Raw genomic sequence first — 7,944 nt, 5'->3', positions numbered from 1 at the left:
GTCCTCTACTTGATAATGAATGAAGTTGCATTCGAAACGTCGTAAAATTATAATAAAATGTCCCTTGGAAACCTGATATTTGGATTTTCACTTCCTATCAAGAGCCTAATTCGCCGAATCGAGAAAAATAATAAGAAAATTGTGAATAAGAAATACTCTCTGGTCTTCAACGAAACCTGCATTTAAAAATCATATGCACTCGTAATTATAGTCATAACATTGTGAGACAAATAATAATTTTTATTTGTTTCTAGAGATTTTCATCGCGCATGGTATTAATTTAGATACAAAAATCAACTTTTTCAATCAAAATGTTGGGCGAGCGCATGTTTCACAAGAAAAATAAATACATGAATAAACGCATTAAATCACGAAATATTATGACAACACTGAGATATATGACAACACATAATATGTATTTAATCTCATTGGTGTTATTTGCTGTGTGTTTCTTATGAAACAGGAGAAAATATGCTCCAATTTCATTGAATAGTTATTAAAACCGACGTATATTTCAGAAAAATCAAATTTTATCTATTATAAAGTTTTTGGAAATTTTGTGTCTCAGGAATTCAGTTCGCTTTGTCTGTCAAGAACTGCAAAATGTCTTCAATTCGCTTTACATGTCAGTAGCTGCAACATGTCGATATTGAAAATACATCTCATTGTCGTGGGTATATGAGCAGGTTCTGCTATCAGGTGAACCTAACAGTCATATTGAAATACTTTATTTCATATCAATAATTATTTCAGACTTTCTGCATAAAAATGAGACACGTAGCACATGTTTACGTAGAACACGGGAAATTAAAAGTCTTCAGTTCAAGGAGCTACGTTCCACATGCCACACGACGATGTCTTCCTCTATAAGTCCACGTTCTTACTGCTATTTATTCCTGTCCTCAATCTCTGAGCACAGTTCCAATACTCTCAAAAATATTCTAACACTAATCCTAAATTGACAACACATTTATTAAATAAAAGCCTAATACCCAACAATGAAATAACGTTTAATTTATGACCTCTACATCATTAATTATACAGCTTCTGCAGATGGAAAGAAATGTTCTGGCTATGCTTCAATTTTTTGATGACACATTTTCGTTTTCCTTTTCTGCTAGTGGATTAGTTTTTTGAAAAGTTTTAGACTAATCTAACTTCACTCAATTCTTCGACATTCGAAGCGATGATGCATTAGCGAACACGACTATTCATAAATAAATGAATAATTCGGAATGAATGAATAATACGCCTAATGTTATATTTAAAGTTCTAACAGTTACCTTAATGAATAAAGCGTTCGCTGAGTGTGTGTATGTTGTACACAACTTGGTTATAGTTCATTTTCATTTACGTGTTTGATATTAATCCGATGCTAGTTCTCTAATTACCTGGTTGAAGGGAGCATTTATATATACGTGTTTTAGTTTAGTTGTTAAGAAATTTAGTTAAGTTAAAGTCTTTTAATTAGCTTGTTAACACCATGCCCCATTCTAATTTATAAGCAATTATTTTTAACATTGTATGTTTGTTTTACACCATCGGTTTCATCCAGAACTTCATAGTAAATTCGCATTTTCGAATCCTTCGAAAGGAATGCAACCTCACTCGTACTTTATTGGAAACCCTCAGGATAAATCCGTAAATCCAGTAGAGAATCCAGAAATTAGAAATTCAGTGGAGATTCTCGAATAGCGACTTGAATAAAAGAAATGCGAGCTTCCTGAAATGAATTCATAAGACGTGCTTCTAACTCACTTGAAAAAATTTAAACAAATATATTTTATGTTTATAATAATAGCGACCCAAGATTTGGACGAGCTCTCATTTCCCAGGCTAATCTGAATTAACCAAACACAGAGCACAGCAGAAGTACGAGTACAAAGTCGAGCTTGCACTCGCTCACACGCAACGCTTGCGCCGCAGACTTTATACTGTGAAGTGAAAAATAAATAATTTGAAATTCAAATACGAGCTTTGATGATTATATATTTACTCATTATTATTATAATTATTCATTATTATAACAAAGATAACATCAAACCTTGAATGGTAACATACTTAATTATTGCCACTGGCTCAACATAGAGGGGCATGTAAGGCGTACATGTGTAAAAATAGTGGCATGTGGTGCAATTACACAAGATATGCAAGAAAATTAAGAAATGGATGACCAAACTCGGCTAAGTTAGCAAGATCCCGACAATGCGTAATAACACATAACGTGGCTCGTAGATTATATAACGCGTCAGAGACATCTTTAATATTGGGCAAGAACCAATGAGGTGAAGCAGCATATATTAGTATGATAAGCGGCTCTTAGCATGCAGTAAATGTAAGAAATAAGAGGGAATGTAATTACTCTGAGACTGCAGTAGGTAATATCACAGCCTTCCAGATTAATTAGTCACTTTCAGACAAATCTAGCTTCAAAAAACACCTTTCTATATCTCACATTTCACCTCGAAATCAAGAGAAGAGCAGCCGTTTGCCTCAAATTAAACTCTTAATCTAGCCCAAGAGCCAACGCTTAACATAAAGCTGCACAGCTACACTCGGCTTCAGGGCTACGATGTTGCAAACCACGGTGAACTAATTTATAGAATCAGTGCCAGCACAAATCCGAATGCATTAACTTTCATCGATGGACACATGAACAAGATAAGAACATCTCCAAGGGAAAAGCCATTAAAGGTAACTGCAAAGAATTTATTGTACGTTCAAAACTCTGTTTCAAATCGATAAGTACTCTAGATGCCGATGTCTAAATTATAAACGCATAGTCTAATTTAAACGTTATCTGAATTTGGATCCTGCTTAATTTACGCGTTAAGATCCTCAGAACGGCCGAAACGATGGTAAGTATTGTTTATAGTTATCGAATAGACCTTTTAATTAATTAAGCCTTTAAATACGAATATCATTGACGACGGGCAACGTATCCGCAGTCATAGCAATGCGTTCATGCATTCCTCGCATGTACTCATCGATCCACTGAAGTCATGCCAACCAGTTTGACGCCTCTAACATTTAACTGAAATTCCAACCCGAGACAAATTATATTTTGTTTAGGTGTAGTAAATATTTAGGCGTAGTGAATATAAATCTGAATATTTTGGGAATTCGAGCTGAATCTGAGTTCCCCTAGTTTAGCTTACGACATTTTGAAAATATGGAAAAACCGGGAAAAAAAAGCAGCAGACCTGAAAAATCAAATCAAGAAAACACCAAGAAACAAAAAAAAGCAATAGGCCTATGCCGAAAACGAAAACAAACACATTCTATCATACAATAACAAAAACTATCAATATGCCCAGATGCACAGAAAAAAAAAAAACGAAAGACAAAGCAAAAGAAGCAAATGCGAAGGAGGACCCCACAACAAAAACCCGAACAACAATTACTAATGAACAACACGAAAAAACAAAACATCATAAAGATAATATTAACACAAGAAACAAGAAAATAATATAAAAAAAACACAATAACACCGATAATAGACACACACAGCACATTTCGTGGCCAAGACATTATTTTAACAGGAACTGAGAGGGCATCACTCGTGCCTGCTGCTGCTGCTACCCATCAGATGTTCATGTAAAACGTGCAAGTTTTATTCAGAAGAATACATTGTACGAGTAATTAGCGTAAGTAATAAAGTAGTTGTGTTTTTTCGAAGAATAATTATTTTTTAATACCCTAAACAGCTGAAGCAATAATCCTTATAAGCATGAAATACGTTAATCTAGAATCGCCCAATTCCACAAGGCACGACGAATAAAGTTTGAGCATTGATCAGCATGGTTAACGATGTTAGTTTAGTTCGTATTAGATTCATATTCAAGGCTTCGACAGTCGATCGAGTTTCAGTCTTCATACACGCAAGCTTACGACAATAACAACTTCAGAAACAATTTCATTTCAATTTCTGACGCTTGTTTTACCGTGTCAATAGTCAGGCTTACTCTGCAGGTTCACTTATACCCGTAATTACAGAAAATAGAGTCAGTCCAACACTTGTAAAAACTTTAATGAAATTGAAAAACAAATTTGTTCTTAATATCAGAGTAGACAATATAGATTAATTACTGACTTGAGTTGTAGAATTCTTTAGCGTGATGAAGCTTTACGAACGGAACCTTATGTTTTTGACAGCTTTTTGTATGGTTGTGGTGGAATTAATGCTGAGAATTTTCTTGCCTACTATGTACTGATTGTTTCACTAGAGGATAACGTCTTCTTGCAAAACACTAAAACCGTGCATGGGATATTATTTTTTCTCATCATCCATCCAATCACTATTACCTTTTGGTCCTGCCCGTCGTGAGTATTGTTTTTGGAATTGCTTACTTGTAGATTTAAATTAGCTGCGGAGCTTGCCGTAAGGCTAAATTTGCCTGATGTGTTGAACGTCGTCGAGTCGTTGGATTGAAACAGCAACATCTCCGTGTTATGTACGCCTATTTTGGCACACACTTCGACATTATTTGATGTATAAATGAGTTATTTATTATAGATAATTTCTCTCTTCATAATAATATATTGATCCACACTTGCAAAATTAGAGTTTGGTTTTAGTTTGTCGACCGTTCTAGTGAAACCAGAACAATTATAAGGCTTAGCCAATTGGACGCGTGCAGCCAATATCGGCTTCTGCACGCCAGTCGCCGAGCCAGCGTTTGTTGATTCAGTGTTTCTGGCATGTCAAGGCAAATATCGCCATCTTCTTTTTGTGCCATCAAATTGAAAATATGGAATGTAATTACTTTAGAAAATTCATACCATAGGCTCACTCTAGTTAGCTCGGTCCTTTCTCTATAGCATTTCTCTCAGTTGATAATTCTTCAGTGGCTTCTGCTAGGCCATTAGGTAAATGAATAAATTATCGTAATGGTCGTAAAATATGCTAGTTTTTTGCTTAAATAGTTCTGTATTTCCTTAAAACTGGACTCACTTAGGCGCGTGCACTGATTCAAATTTTCAGTTTACAATGAGCAATGTTATTTGAGTTACTTGATTTTGATATAATAGTATATATCAGCCAATGAATATATCCAAAGCTAAAAATGCAGCTAAGTAAAAAGTATTGCAACGCATAACGTAAACAAACAGTGGTGAGAGATTTGCAGGAGCCAAGAGTAGTCCAAAAAATTTTCCAAAAAATTTTACATGAAATTAAATTGTACTATAAAAAATTTTTATTTGAATTTAATTTGTTATTTTAAATTTGTTCATTGACATTTTAACTTAGAATTTACAGAAGTTGGAATGCGGAAGGTGTGCGTTTATAGATTATTGTACGGTGTGAAGCCCAAGTTTATGGTATAGTTTCAAAAGGCAAGACTTGAAACTCTATGTTTAATCTCCTTCTCCGCTTAAATATCAGTTTGACGAGCTCACCAGTCAATACGTTTGGACTCGCGTGCTGTTCAAATGAAAGAATACAATACTTAGTACGGCCAGATAGAAACTTCTGGATCAGTGGTACAGATATTACATTGAGAACACTGTTGGCTTGAACACAAAAGAATCAACAATCGATCAACATAATCAAATACGATTAACACAATAATCAAAGATTTTTTAATCTTGCAGTTTAATTCATACATCATTGAATGGAAATATTTTACTGTCAGTAACTTGTATGAAGTCTCTACTACTTTGAATACCGATGGATTTTGTACACAGCACTCAAGTCAGGCACTATTAAGAAAATTAATCATCACATTCATTACTACCGATTTTTAACAATATGAATAACTTCAATAAGTAATTGATTAGATATTCAAAGCAGATTGAGTGGTAACAAATAATATTTTTATAATAATTTATAATTTAAATTTGTATAATATAATAACTTAAAAATGAAAATAATAATAATTATTATTATTTTAGTATTGTTATATTTTGACTCTAAATTTGAAAGAGTGGATCAATATATTATTATGAAGAGAGAAATTATCTATAATAAATAACTCATTTACATGCCTTTTAAATTAAAAATGTCGAAGTGTGTGCCAAAATAGGCGCATATAACACAGAGATGTTGCTGTTTCGATCCAACGACTCGACGACGTTCAACATAACAGACAAATTTAGCCTTACGGCAAGCTCTGCAGCTCAATTAATTTTACAAGTTATTAAGCAATTCCGAAAACATAGTTACCATGGGCCTGACCATGAGGCATTAGTGGTTGGATGGATGATAAGAAAGGACCAGATCACATGCACAGTTTTAGTGTTGTGCAAGAAGACGTTATTCTCTTGTGAAACAATCAGTACAAAGTAGGGAAGAAAATTCTCAGCACAACCACACAAAAAGCTGTCAAAAACAATCATTACTGTTCGTAAGTTTCATCACGCCACAGAATTCAACAACTCAAGTCAGTAATTGATCAACATTGTCCACTCCGATAATCGGAAAAAAATTATTTTTCAATTCCGTTTAAGTGTTGGCCTGATTCAAGTTTCTATAATATTAGTATATAAGTGATCCTTATAGTAAGCCTGACTATTGACACGCCAAAACATGCTTCAGAAATTGGAATGAGATTGTTTCTGAAGTTGTTATTATCGTAAGCTTGCGTGTATGGAGACTAAAACTCGATCGACTATCGATACCTTAAATTTGAATCAATACGAACTAGACTAACATCGTTAACCATGCTGATCAATGTTTAAACTTTATTCGTCGTGCCTTGTGGAATTGGGCGATTCTAGATTAACGTATTTCATGCTTAGATGGTTTATTGCTTGACCTATTTAGGGTGTAAAAAAATAACGATTGAAAGAAAAAACACAACTACTTTATTACTTACGCTAATCACTCGTACAACGTATTCTTCTGAACAAAACTCGCACGTCTTACATGAACTTCTGATGGGTAGCAGCAGCAGCAGGCACGAGTGATGCCCACTCAGTTCCTGTTAAAATAATGTCTTGGCCACGAAATGTGCTATGTGTGTCTATAATAGCAGTGATATTATAGTGTGTCTATAATATTAAATTGTAGTTTGTGCCAATAATATAATAATAATGATATGTGGTTTCGCACTGTGAATCAGTGATAACTAATAGGCATATTGAGCACTTTTGTTATTGTATGAAAAAACGTGTTGAGTTTCCTTTTCAGCATAAAAATAGTACTCTTGTATGTTTATTAGTGTTCAATTAATAGAAAATTTCAAATCGGCTAATGTTTTTTTCCAAGTTCCTATATATTTACAAAATGTTGTAAGCGAAACTAGGGGAATTCAGCTCAAATTCTCAAAATATTCGGATTTACATTCGCTACACCTAAATATTTACTACACCAAAAGAAAATATAATCTGTCTCGGGGTGGAATTTCAGTTAAAATGTTAGAGTCTTCAAACTGGTTGGCATGACTTCATTGGTTCGATGAGTACATGCGAGTGGTGCATGATCGCATTTCTATGACTGCGGATCGATACGTTGCCCGTCAACAATGATATTCGTATTTAAAGGCTTAATTAATTAAAATGTCTAATTGATAACTACAAACAATGCTGACCATCGTTCCAACTAATGTTTCGGCTGTTCTGGGGATCTTTACGCGTAAATTAAGCAGGATCAAAATTCAGTTAACGTTTAAAATTGATTATGCGTTTATCATTTAGGTAACGGCGCCTGGAGTGCTTATGGGTTTGACACAGATTTTTAAACGTACAATAAATTCTTTGCAGTTTCCTTTAATGCCATTTCCCTAAAAGATATTTTTATCTTATGGTCATTGATGACAGTAAATGCATTCGGACTTATTCTGGCACTGATTCTATAAATCAGTTCTACCGTGGTTTGCAGCGTCGTAGCTCTGAAGTACAAGCTGTGCAGGCTCAGGTTAAGCGTTGGCGCTTGGGCTAGATTAAGAGTCAAATTTGCGGCCAACAGCCGCGCTTCCCTTGATTTCGATGTGAAAGGTGAGA

The sequence above is a fragment of the Hyalella azteca genome, unplaced genomic scaffold (assembly GCF_000764305.2).
Source record: "Hyalella azteca isolate HAZT.00-mixed unplaced genomic scaffold, Hazt_2.0.2 contig7231, whole genome shotgun sequence".
NCBI lineage: Eukaryota > Metazoa > Arthropoda > Malacostraca > Amphipoda > Hyalellidae > Hyalella > Hyalella azteca.
The sequence above is the reverse complement of the archived record's forward strand: the minus strand, read 5'-3'. Positions refer to the sequence as shown.